Source organism: Aquarana catesbeiana, linkage group LG12 (genome assembly GCF_042186555.1).
Source record: "Aquarana catesbeiana isolate 2022-GZ linkage group LG12, ASM4218655v1, whole genome shotgun sequence".
Taxonomy (NCBI): domain Eukaryota; kingdom Metazoa; phylum Chordata; class Amphibia; order Anura; family Ranidae; genus Aquarana; species Aquarana catesbeiana.
The window spans coordinates 194,371,532-194,385,218 of NC_133335.1; the positions used below are offsets into that span (position 1 = coordinate 194,371,532).

At 42.9% G+C, this 13,687-nt stretch overlaps 1 protein-coding gene across 1 annotated transcript in view; it reads left to right on the top strand.

The window, feature by feature from the left end:
* Positions 1-13,687, top strand: part of LOC141113309 (agouti-signaling protein-like) — a 148,703-nt gene that overhangs the window by 81,250 nt on the left and 53,766 nt on the right. The window lies entirely within an intron of this gene.

The following is a 13,687-nucleotide window of genomic DNA, read 5'->3' on the forward strand; positions in this document are numbered from 1 at the left end:
CACCGTGCCCATCATTGCAGCCTCACATGCTCATCATTGTAGCCTCACCGTGCCCATCATTGCAGCCTTACTGTGCCCATCATTGCCACCTTACCGTGCCCTCATTGCAGCCTCACCATCATTGCCTCCTTACTGTACCCTCATTGCAGCCTCCCTCACCATCATTGCAGCCTTACTGTGCCCTCATTGCAGCCTCCCTCACCATCCTTGCAGCCTTACTGTGCCCTCATTGCAGCCTCACCAGTCAATGCGTGCATTACGCACAGCGGGCATCTCCCGCTGTGTCACGGAGCTGAGTGTGAAAAGTTGGGCCGCGCTGTGATAAAAGTCCCACCCTCCTTCTAGACCAGCTCGTGTGATAGACAGAACACTGCGTCTATCACATGAGCTGGTCTAGGAGGAGGGCGGGACTTTTATCACAGCGCGGCCCAACTTTTCACACTCAGCTCCATGATACAGCGGTCTCCTGCCGTTTGACAAGTAGGCAGGAGGAGGGGGAGGAGGAGGGAGGGGAGCACTGCAGCCACAGCATAGATCAAAGCGGTCCCAGGGCAGGCAGCCTACCAGGAAATGTCCCGGTATCCCGGGAGGCCAGTCCGGCCCTGAGGACACTGTACTGACAGTATGTAAAATAAATTGTGAAAAACAATGTATTTAATTTCTCCATTTTCCAAATATTTGTGACAAAAAATTACAATTTCAAAAAACTTGCCATACCTCTTATTAAATACCTTAGATTGTCTACTTTCCAGAAAGGGGTCATTTGTGGGATATTTGTCTAAATGTATAAAGCAACTTGATTTTATTGGATATGTGTGGTATGGATTTTGAGGGGGACCCCCACGCCATTTTTAAAAAAAAAATTGCCACGGGGTTCCCCTTAATATCCATACCAGACCTGAAGGGCCTGGTATGGAATTTGGGGGGACCCCCACGCAATTTTTTTTTTAAATTTTGGTTCGGGGTTCCCCTTAATATTCATACCAGACCCAAAGGGCCTGGTAATGGACTGGGGGGATCCCATGCCGGTTCAATGACTTCTTTTATCTGTATTGCCAGGACCGACAATTCATTATAGCCACGAGTACTTGGGGGGTGTCTATAGTATGCCTGTAAAGGGGCGCATGTTCCCCGTGTTTAGAACAGCCCCTGCACAAAATGACATTTCTAAAGGAAAAAAAGTTGTTTAAAAACAACTTTTTTCCTTTAGAAATGTCATTTTGTGCAGGGGCTGTTCTAAACAAGGGGAACATGCGCCCCTTTACAGGCATACTATAGACACCCCCCAGGTACGAAATTTAAAGGAATATTTCACTTTTATTGTTTCACTTTAAGCATTATTAAAATCACTGCTCCCAAAAAAACGGCCGTTTTAAAAACTTTTATTTGCATTGATACATGTCCCCTGGGGCAAGACCCAGGTCCCAATACACATTTTATGACAATACCATGCATATAAGCCTTTAAAATTAGCACTTTTGATTTCTCCCATAGACAATTCATTATAGCCGCAAGTAGTTTTAAATGACTTTTTTTCCTTTAGAAATGTCATTTTGTGCAGGGACTGTTCTAAACACGGGAAAAATGCGCCACTTTACAGGCATACTGTAAACACTTTTTACGACAACACCAAGCATATAAGCCTTTAAAATTAGCACTTTTCTCCAATAGAGTTTTAAAGGGTGTTCCGTGACTTTCAAATTTGCCGCGAACACCCAAATTGTTGCTACTCGGTGAACAGGCACTCACCCCATGTTCGAGTCGAACAACGGGCTCATTCCTACATGTAATAATCATAATCATTTTGTTGGAAAATTACTCAGAAGCCCAAAACATTATATATATTATTTTAGCAGACACCCTAGGGAATAAAATGGTGGTCGTTGCAACTTTTTATGTTACACAATATTTGCGCAGCAATTTTTCAAACGCGTATTTTTTAGAAAAAAACAGTTTCATGAATAAAAAAAATAAAAAATTCAAACACTAAAGATAACCCGATTTTTGTATAATGTGAAAGATGATGTTACGCCAAGTAAATGGATACCTAACATGTCATGCTTACCGACCGGCCACTGTATATATACGTCATTACTTGGATGGATATCTCGGTAACAGCAGCAGCTGCTGCCACAACTGAGGTATCCATCTTTAGGGCCGGCGGTTCTGTACACGATAATGGTGGTCTCTGCGGTGGGTTCGCCGCGAGATCACCATTATCGGCGGCGGGAGAGGTGCCACCCCCCTTCCCGCCGCTCTCCCGCGCCCCCCGCCGCTTACCGGAGCCGTCGGTAGCGCGGAGGCGATCGGGTCCTTTCCCTTCCTCAGTATGGAGACGAGTGAGGCTAAGATGGCACCCGCCCGTCTCCATACCATAGGACGGCCGGAGCGACGTCATTACCACTTCTCTTAAAGGCACATTTTTTCTTGTGTCATTTTTTTAAACGACTTTTTTTTTTTTTTTTTTTGCATTAAAGTCTAAATATGAGATCTGAGGACTTTTTGACCCCAGATCTCATATTTAAGAGGACCTGTCATGCTTTTTTCTATTACAAGGGATGTTTACATTCCTTGTAATAGGAATAAAAGTGATCCAAATTTTTTTTTAAAAAAACAGTGAAAAAATAAATAAAATAAAGTAAAATAAATAATAAAAAAATAAAAAATTTTTTAAAGCGTCCTGTCCCGACGAGCTCGCACGCAGAAGCGAACGCATACGTGAGTAGCGCCCGCATATGAAAACGGTGGTCAAACCACACATGTGAGGTGTCACCGCAACCGGTAGAGTGAGAGCAATAATTCTAGCCCTAGACCTCCTCTGTAACGCAAAACATGCAATCTGTAGAATCTTTTAAACGTTGCCTATGGAGATTTTTAAGGGTAAAAGTTTGACGCCATTCCACGAGCGGGTGCAATTTTGAAGCATGACATGTTGGGTATCAATTTACTTGGCGTAACATTATATTTCACAATATAAAAAAAAATTGGGCTAACTTTACTGTTGTCTTATTTTTTTATTCAAAAAATTAATTTTTTCCAAAAAAAGTGCGCTTATAAGACCGCTGAGAAAATACGGTGCAAAAAAAAGTATTTCAATGACTGCTATTTTATTCTCTAGGGTGTTAGAAAAAAAAACAATATATAATGTTTGGGGGTTCTAAGTAATTTTCTAGCAAAAAAACCTGTTTTAAACATGTAAACATCTAAAATCCAAAATGAGGCTGGTCTTTAAGTGGTTAAAATCGTGCACACTCATGGAATGGCGCTAAACTTCAGTACTTAAAAATTTCCATAGGCGTGTTTTAAAATTGTTTACAGGTTACATGTTTAGAGTTACAGAGGAGGTCTAGTGCTAGAATTCATTAGTGCTCTAACGATTGTGGCGTATGTAACCTGTGTGTATCTAGCTCTGATACTAGCCAGTGCCTCACCAGCCACTGACCTCACCGCACGTCCCTGGTGTAAAATTAACCAGCAGCAGTACAATCTTATTGAAGGCTGAACTCAAATATACTAGGAACAAAGAGCAAAGGCTGGAGTTTTAATACAAGAATTAAGAAACTGCAGAAGATACAACAATATGAACCTGGCCAGAAGCAGGGATATTAAGTCTAACTAGAGTATGCCTAACTTTTATTTTATTCTCTATAGGAGTTGTGGGGGGGGGGGGGGGCTAGCAGCTACAAATACTGTAGCTGCTGAGTTTTAATATAAGCACACTTACCTGTCCAGGAATCCCGCAATGTTGGTACCCCTAGCTGATTTATCAATCAGCTTCGGGTGCAGGCGCTGGCATTTGAAGTAAGGGAAACAGAAAGTGAAGTCTTGCAGCTTCACAGCCTGTTTCCTACTGCGCATGCACGAGTCGCGCTGCGCTTTCTGAATGGCCCCACCATCTTCTGGGACCTGTGTGTGTCCCAGAAGGCCGCGGGGGGGTAAGGAGGAGGGGGCAGAAATGTTGTAGATCACCGTGCGGTGATCTTACCCGGAAGTGGGAGCAAGTACCTGTCAAAGCCAAGTACCCGCTCCCCCCCAAAAAGTGCCAAATTTAGCAGTGGAGGGGAGGAGGGTGCAAACAAGATAAGCTTTCCCTTTTGGGTGGAGCTCCTCTTTAAAGGCCATAAACCAATTTTTTTATACCTTGCAGCCTATCCTTTTGTAGTGAATGAATTGGTTTTCTTTTTAGTTTTTTTCCCCTTACTTGTTACCTGGTTATCCAGCCAGTGAAATACTTCCTGTACTAGGATGACTACACTTACTCCTCAACTCTATCGATGGAGGAGCAAGATAAACCAACCATAGATAGCAGCATTGTCAAACTTTGGAGTGGGTAGTGTTAGATCGACTAGTGGATTTGGATGGATTTTACATACAGTAAGTCACAAACTATTATTGTAAGCTACTATCAGTGTTAAATAGCTTTTCTCAACCATCTAACTTTCACTTTTACTGAACAGCTTGGTCTGTTAAATGAGGTTGAAAAAAAAAGACGTACTGGAAGGATCAACTGGTAAAGTTGGCCATAAACTGTTAGTTCTTTATGTTCAGCCAGCAGACTGAAGGAAAAAAAAAGGAAAACAAATTCCTCCATTCACACAAATAAGCTGGATAGAAGAATCCCCCCCAGCTGGGACATTGTATTCTGACAGCTGCACCAGCCACGGTCAGGATACACTTATCAGCTCACTGACTGCAGCTGCTGATGGAAGGAGATTTTCCAAAAGTCCTTTCCACAGAAGATAAGCAGGGGCAGCCACAAACTGACAGAAATTAGGTCAGTCTGTGTTGAACCAGCCACATTTCAACCAGTGTATGGCCACCTTAAAGAGGAACTCCAGCCATCCTCCTCATTTTTTTTTTTGGTCCCACTTACCTGAAGGCGGTATCTGCACATTTCAGATAGTCGCCCATCCAGTGGATCCAGCGTTGTCCCAATGAGATCCTTTTATGTCCGGCCACAGCTCTGTCCCGCACCGCCCTGTTCTCTCTGGCGTCATCGAGAGGTTCTTCTTGGTTCAGCAGGCAAGCCTCTCAATGACACACCAATAGGCCCGCCCCTGTCTTAGAATGACAGACTATGCCTCCCGGGGTATGTGACGTACATATCCAGGAAGGCACAGTGGGCAGTGTGCGTGTCATTCGCCTAAGGAGAGCGACGTGCATTGGGAGTGATGTGGAAATATTGAAATTCATATTTATATCAAGGAGCTTCAAGGGAACCATTCTGAGGACTTTCTAAATAAATTACCATGCCCCGTTATATATATATATATATATATATATATATATATATATATATATATATATATATGTGTGTGTTTTTAAAGTAAGATAATGTACTTAATATATTATGATGAGATATGGGTCCAGTTTGTGCTTACAAGACTTTTTTCCTGTTTCTCAAAAGCTGTTTGCAGGTGATATGCATAATAGTAAGTTACCCTATTATTTGTAGAGATAGCCATAACAGACTTTGTGTCCCCACCTGGTCATGGGTCCTTGACATGCTAATTTTGGAACTGGTTATACTAGGATCAAAGAGGGTGGCTTCCCTAACAACCAAATAGGTGGGAAGCTCTAAGAAGGTCTCTGTTGAGCCCAGACCGTCGGAAGATCAGGATGTCTGTGTAGTGTATCCATATTATTTTAGTTATCTTTTATTTTCTCTAACTTTTTCTGTCCTGGGATTTGCCTTAATACATTGATAGCATTGGTATGCCCATTGTAACAATATTCTCTTTTTGTATTATTACTTTGTATATCATTGATAACATTTCTGTTTTTAAGTTTTTTTTACCATCAGCAGTATTATAGCTGGTAATATCTGATTAATACAAGTTTCTTTTCTGTACAATAGTACGTTTAAATAAATTTGATTGTTATTCTTTTTGCGCAGTTATCATTCGTTTTTAATTCTATCCGTAATAGCGGCAACGGCATTGGATGATTCTTATATAGACAAAAGGTTTTAATCACTTATTTTATGTATCATTAATCATTTAAGTGAGGTACTAGAAATAGCCATGTCAGGAGGCAGGGCGGACTTTAAATTAAAAAAAAAGAAGTAAACAAAAGGAAAAAAACAAAGCCCTATTCCTGCAGAGGAAGCGAGGAGGGGCAAAGAGGCGAGATCATCCTCAGGAGGCTGAAGGTCCGCTTTATTAGAGCTTTGTTACGGGGGATGAAGAAAAACAAAGACTGCTGTATTAATGCTATTGACAGACTACATCATATATTTAAGTTTTAAAAAAAAACAAATGTAATGAAAACCCTGAAATATACGGCACAACTAATTCAACTTTATCAACTTCATAGCAAATGTTATAGGCCAGACTGGGTCTCCTTAGAGGCCCAAGCTTGTTCCCCACTTACAACGGGCCTGGTACTTTGGTCTCCCTTGCGATATCGTAAAGCGATTTTATGCCCTACACTTTCCCACTCTATCCGTCTAAGAGACACAGGTTCTAGGAGATGGCCCTTACGTTCACCACATACACCAGCATAACCCCTTGTTTCCACCAGGGTTGAAAGCTGTAGGCTTTGACTGGTGGTTAAACCAAGGCATTTACCGCATTGGGGACTATATTGATTATAGAGTGTTATGAACTCTATCACACTTCGTAAACAGTCTGGAGATGCCTCCCTCGGAAAATTTCCATCTACACAAATTTATAATTTCCATAAAATGCTACAGAAAACCAGCCAAGACCTAGCAGTATGCACCATGTTTGAAAAGAGGTGCATGCAGGAGGTCTCTATGCAGGGAGGGCATCTCCATGTTATATAAACTATTCTCCAATCCTACGGCCAAGTTGAATTATCAGATGGCCTGGGAGAGGGACCAGGACATATCCCCTGAGGCGGAGGACTGGCACAAATGGAGCACATGGATTCACAAAGGAGTTTTAAACGTGGCTTTGATTGAGGCTAGCTACAAAGTGCATGCTACATGGTACCTGTTACTGGAACGCCTCCTGAAAATGTTTCCAGGCTCGTCGGCCTCCTGCTTCAGAGGATGTGGCCAGATAGGCACACTTTTACATACATGGTGGACTTGTCCTAAAGTGTGCTGTTTTTGGATGAGAGTGCACTCTTTTATTCTTTCAGTTACGTCAGTCAATATTATTAAAGATGCTAGTATTGCCCTACTGAATAAACCAGTCGAAAACGTCCCAAGGCACACACGGACCTTAATATATTTCATGATCCTGCCAGTCAAAATTACAATTGCAACCCCCTGGAAAAGTCCAGACCTAGCTTTAATGAAGCATAAACTTACATGGATAATGCTAAATGAAAAAATGGGAGACAAACAACACCTTTTTGACAAAATATGGTCTCTTTTGATTGCCTATTTGCAGGTCCCAGACATAAGGTGCTAATTCCAGGAATGGTTGGCAGTAGCTCCCGGATGGACTCACCTTCTTTTCTTCTCTATCTTTCTCACTGTTTTTTTCTTTTTTCCATTCTGCCCCCTTTTACCCCTTACCCTACCTATTTTTCACAAACGATCAGTAGTGGGAGTTACATTCCCCATAAAAGACTGCATTGTGTTCTGACAATGGAGAGAGTAATTGCATCCTACAACATAAGATAAAAGTTTAATTGTTTGAAGAATATTTCATAAAGGTTTTGCGATATTGTTGCTCAAAGCTTTTAAGATTATAAGTGTATAGTGGATGAACCTGTAGGGCTACCCCGAGGAGGGCCCCCTCTTCCACCCATGGGGGCCACGTGGGTGTCCTTTATGCAACCACTTACTTAATGTCTGGTCCTCATGTTCGCTCTTGTGCCTATGTTGGCCACCAAGGTTGCCCTGTCTTATTCGCGTAGCCTCAATTACATTTCCTTCCCCCCCCCCACTTCCCTCCCTTTTGTCCTTATGTATTTGTATTGTTGAATGATTTGAGCATGGCAAGGATTGTTTGCCGCTCTATCTTGTGATGTTTGTAAAAAATACATTTCAAGAAAACCCTGAAATATCACCTTTGAAACAAAAGCCCACTTTTTTAACCACTTCAGCCCCGGAAGGTTTTACCCCCTTCCTGACCAGAGCACTTTTTACAATTCGGCACTGCGTCGCTTTAACTGCTAATTGCGCGGTCATGCAATGCTGTACCCAAACGAAATTTGCGTCCTTTTCTTCCCACAAATAGAGCTTTCTTTTGATGGTATTTGATCACCTCTGCCGTTTTTATTTTTTGCGCTATACATGGAAAAAGACCGAAAATTTTGAAAAAAAATGATATTTTCTACTTTTTGTTCTAAAAAAAATCCAATAAACTCAATTTTAGTCATACATTTAGGCCAAAATGTATTCGGCCACATGTCTTTGGTAGAAAAAATGTCAATAAGTGTATATTTATTGGTTTGCGCAAAAGTTATAGCGCCTACAAACTAGGGTACATTTTCTGGAATTTACACAGCCTTTAATTTATGACTGCCTATGTCGTTTCTTGAGGTGCTAAAATGGCAGGGCAGTACAAAACCCCCACAAATGACCCCATTTTTGGAAAGTAGACACCCCAAGGAATTTGCTGAGAGGCGTGTTGAGCCCATTGAATATTCATTTTTTTTGTCCCAAGTGATTGAATAATGACGAAAAAAAAAAAAAAAATTACAAAAAGTTGTCACTAAATGATATATTGCTCACACAGGCCATGGGCATATGTGGAATTGCACCCCAAAATACATTTAGCTGCTTCTCCTGAGTATGGGGATACCACATGTGTGGGACTTTTTGGGGCCCCCGAAAACCAATCACTGCCTTCAGGATTTCTAAGGGCGTACATTTTTGATTTTACTCCTCACTACCTATCACAGTTTTGAAGGCCATAAAATGCCCAGATGGCATAAACCCCCCCCAAATGACCCCATTTTGGAAAGTAGACACCCCAAGCTATTTGCTTTGAGGCATGTTGAGTCCATGGAATGTTTTATATTTTGACACAAGTTGCGGGAAAGTGACAAATTTTTTTTTTTTTTTTTTTTTTTTTGCACAAAGTTGTCACTAAATGATATATTGCTCACACAGGCCATGGGCATATGTGGAATTGCACCCCAAAATACATTTAGCTGCTTCTCCTGAGTACGGGGATACCACATGTGTGGGACTTTTTGGGAGCCTAGCCGCGTACGGGGCCCCGAAAACCAATCAGTGCCTTCAGGATTTCTAAGGGCGTACATTTTTGATTTTACTCCTCACTACCTATCACAGTTTCGGAGGCCATGGAATGCCCAGGTGGCACAAACCCCCCCCAAATGACCCCATTTTGGAAAGTAGACACCCCAAGCTATTTGCTGAGAGGCATGGTGAGTATTTTGCAGCTCTCATTTGTTTTTGAAAATAAAGAAAGACGAGCAAAAAAAATTTTTTTTTCTTTTTTTCAATTTTCAAAACTTTGTGACAAAAAGTGAGGTCTGCAAAATACTCACTATACCTCTCATCAAATATCTTGGGGTGTCTACTTTCCAAAATGGGGTCATTTGGGGGGGTTTTTTGCCACCTGGGCATTCCATGGCCTCCGAGACTGTGATAGGCAGTGAAGAGTGAAATCAAAAATTTACGGCCTTAGAAAGCCTGAAGGCGGTGCTTGGTTTTCGGGGTCCCGTACGCGGCTAGGCTCCCAAAAAGTCTCACACATGTGGTATCCCCGTACTCAGGAGAAGCAACAGAATGTATTTTGGGGTGTAATTTCACATATTCCCATGGCATGTTTGAGCAATATATCATTTAGTGACAACTTTGCGCAAAAAAAAATAAAAAAAATAAAAAATTGTCTCTTTCCTGCAACTTGTGTCACAATATAAAATATTCCATGGACTCGACATGCCTCTCAGCAAATAGCTTGGGGTGTCTACTTTCCAAAATGGGGTCATTTGGGGGGGTTTTGAACTGTCCTGGCATTTTATGCACAACATCTAGAAGCTTATGTCACACATCACACACTCTTCTAACCACTTGAAGACAAAGCCCTTTCTGACACTTTTTGATTACATAAAAAAATATTTTTTTTTTGCAAGAAAATTACTTTGAACCCCCAAACATTATATATTTTTTTAAAGCAAATGCCCTACAGATTAAAATGGTGGGTGTTTCATTTTTTTTTTTCACACAGTATTTGCGCAGCGATTTTTCAAACGCATTTTTTGGGGAAAAAACACACTTTTTTAAATTTTAATGCACTAAAACACACTATATTGCCCAAATGTTTGATGAAATAAAAAAGATGATCTTAGGCCGAGTACATGGATACCAAACATGACATGCTTTAAAATTGCGCACAAACGTGCAGTGGCGACAAACTAAATACATTTTTAAAAGCCTTTAAAAGCCTTTACAGGTTACCACTTTAGATTTACAGAGGAGGTCTACTGCTAAAATTACTGCCCTCGATCTGACGTTCGCGGTGATACCTCACATGCATGGTGCAATTGCTGTTTACATTTGACGTCAGACCGACGCTTGCGTTCGCCTTAGCGCGAGAGCAGGGGGGACAGGGGTGCTTTTTTTTTTTTTTTTCTTTATTATTATTATTTTTTTATCTTATTTTTAAACTGTTCCTTTCATTTTTTTTTTTTTAAATCATTTTTATTGTTATCTCAGGGAATGTAAATATCCCCTATCATAGCAATAGGTAGTGACAGGTACTCTTTTTTGCAAAAATTGGGGTCTATTAGACCCTAGATTTCTCCTCTGCCCTCAAAGCATCTGACCACACCAAGATCGGTGTGATAAAATGCTTTCCCAATTTCCCAATGGCGCTGTTTACATCCGGCGAAATCTAAGTCATAAAATGCTCGTAGCTTCCGGTTTCTTAGGCCATAGAGATGTTTGGAGCCACTCTGGTCTCTGATCAGCTCTATGGTCAGCTGGCTGAATCACCGGCTGCATTCTCAGGTTCCCTGTTGAGACAGGAGAGCCAGAGAAAAACACGGAAGACGTTGGGGGGGGGGCATTCCCTCCCACTGCTTGTAAAAGCAGTCTAGAGGCTAATTAGCTGCTAGGATTGCTTTTACATGAAAGCCAATCGCTGGCTGAAAAGAATGATACCAAGATGATACCTAAACCTGCAGGCATCATTCTGGTATAACCACTCAAAGTTGTGAATGGCGTACCTGAAGACAAAAAAATGGTTAACAATAAAGCACAGTAAACGGTAAGGTATAAAAAATTGCATATCTGAAAAGCAAACATGATAAAACATAACAACAATAAAACATTGCAGAATAGAATACAGTAAAAAAGAGCAGAACAATAGAGAGAGAATAGAGAGAGAGAACAATAAAACAACAACTATTTTTTTTTTATTTTATATTTTTGTTTGTGTTTTTTTTTTTTTTTTACACTTTTTTTGTAACTAACTTTTATAACTGTAACCGGTTCCAGGTTCGGGTCTCTCAAAATGCGATGGCATCTTGGGAGACCCTGTGAAAGTGTGCCTAGTCTGTGCAATGCTGTACCCTACGCTAATACTCAACTAGTGAATGGTAGTGTTCAAAACATTCACCAATGCAAAGACCAGGATTGTCAGGACAGGAGGGACAATAATAGAGGGTGTCACGCCTATATCCGCGCTTGCTGCAGACACGACATCTTTTTTGGGGGGGTTCGTTGGGTAGGGGTACTCGGGAGGACATAAAGAAAATGCCTCTCATGCAGCTGACTGCATTTGGTTGGGGATGTGAATGGGGGAAGTACGGGCGCTGCAGAAGTGGTGGGTTCCCAATTAGGATTGGCGAATGCAGCAGGATGGGCACGACGGGCCTGTGTTTGTCTTCTTGGTGGCAGCGGGACACTACTTGTGCTTGCCACCTCACCAGCTTGAACTGCATTTATGGGACTCGCCACGTCACCAAGTGTTACAGCAGTGCTGGTTTGACTACGACCGGGGTGTACTAGGCTGCTGGTGCTTGCCAGTTCACCAAAACGCTACCAAAAAAACTGTTAGCGATCACAGGGATCAGGCCTGACTCTGCGAACGCTGCAGTTATGCGTTTAGTGTTTTGTAAGTGACAGTGATCGATCGATACTGCACTTGGGTGGGCTGGGCTGGGCTGGGCCGGGCGGAGGGGCAAAACGCAGGTGCTAGCAGGTATCTGGGCTGATCCCGCTAACACTGCGTTTTTGGGAACCCTAAACTGCTGGGGACGCTAGTATAGATCTGATTGGATCAGATATTGATCCGATCAGATACTATACCACTAAGGGAGGTGTACGGTGTGTGTGTGGGTGTTAGCGGTACTGGCGCTAACCTGATGCTGCCTGGGGCTGGTGCTTGCCAGTTCACCAAAACGCTACCAAAAAAACTGTTAGCGATCGCAGGGATCAGGCCTGACTCTGCGAACGCTGCAGTTATGCGTTTAGTGTTTTGTAAGTGTCAGTGATCGATCGATACTGCACTTGGGTGGGCTGGGCCGGGCGGAGGGGCAAAACGCAGGTGCTAGCAGGTATCTGGGCTGATCCCGCTAACACTGCGTTTGTGGGAACCCTAAACTGCTGGGGACGCTAGTATAGATCTGATCGGATCAGATATTGATGCGTTCAGATACTATACCACTAAGGGAGGTGTACGGTGCGTGCGTGGGTGTTAGCGGTACTGGCGCTAACCTGACGCTGCCTCGGGCTGGTGCTTGCCAGTTCACCAAAACGCTACCAAGAAAACTGTTAGCGATCGCAGGGATCAGGCCTGACTCTGTGAACGCTGCAGTTATGCGTTTAGTGTTTTGTAAGTGACAGTGATCGATCGATACTGCACTTGGGCTGGGCCGGGCGGAGGGGAAGAACGCAGGTGCTAGCGGGTATCTGGGCTGATCCCGCTAACACTGCGTTTTTGGGAACCCTAAACTGCTGGGGACACTAGTATAGATCTGATCGGATCAGATATTGATCCGTACAGATACTATACCACTAAGGGAGGCGTATGCTGCGTGCGTGGGTGTTAGCGGTACTGGCGCTAATCTGACGCTGCCTGGGGCAACGCATATCACCGCCGGGCGATCAGGGGGCTAAACCTTTATTAGGTAATAAACGGCGGGTCCCCTGACACTATAAAAAATAAACGAACTAACCAGCGTCACCCGTAACGGTTATACGGTGATCAGTGGTGAAAGGGTTAACTAGGGGGCAATCAAGGGGTTAAAACATTTATTAGGTAGTATATGGGGGTCCCTGTCACTATAAAACGCTGACGGCGAACCTAAATATTTACGTTCCTAACTAGCGTCACCAGCGACACTAATACAGCGATCAGAAAAATGATCGCTTAGTGACACTGGTGACAGGGGGTGATCAAGGGGTTAAAACTTTATTAGGGGGGGTTAGGGGGGTATCCTAGACCTAAAGGGGGGTAATATTCACTGCCCTAACACTGTAACTGTCACAAACTGACACCATGCAGTAATCAGAAAAAAAAAAAAAAATACTGCTTGCTGTCAGTTTGTGACGGGGGGGGGGGTGATTGGGGGGGGATCGGGGGGCGATCGGGGGGGGATCGGGGGTGTAAAGTATGCCTGGCATGTTCTACTGTGTGTGTTTGTGTTGTGTGCACTTACATGTCTTCTCTCCTCGGCGCTGGACGGAAACTGCCAAGCCGAGGAGAGATGACATCACATCCTCTGCCTGTGTGAAACTACACACAGGCAGGGGAGGATTCCGATTGGCTGGGAGCGATCGTGAGGGGGGGGC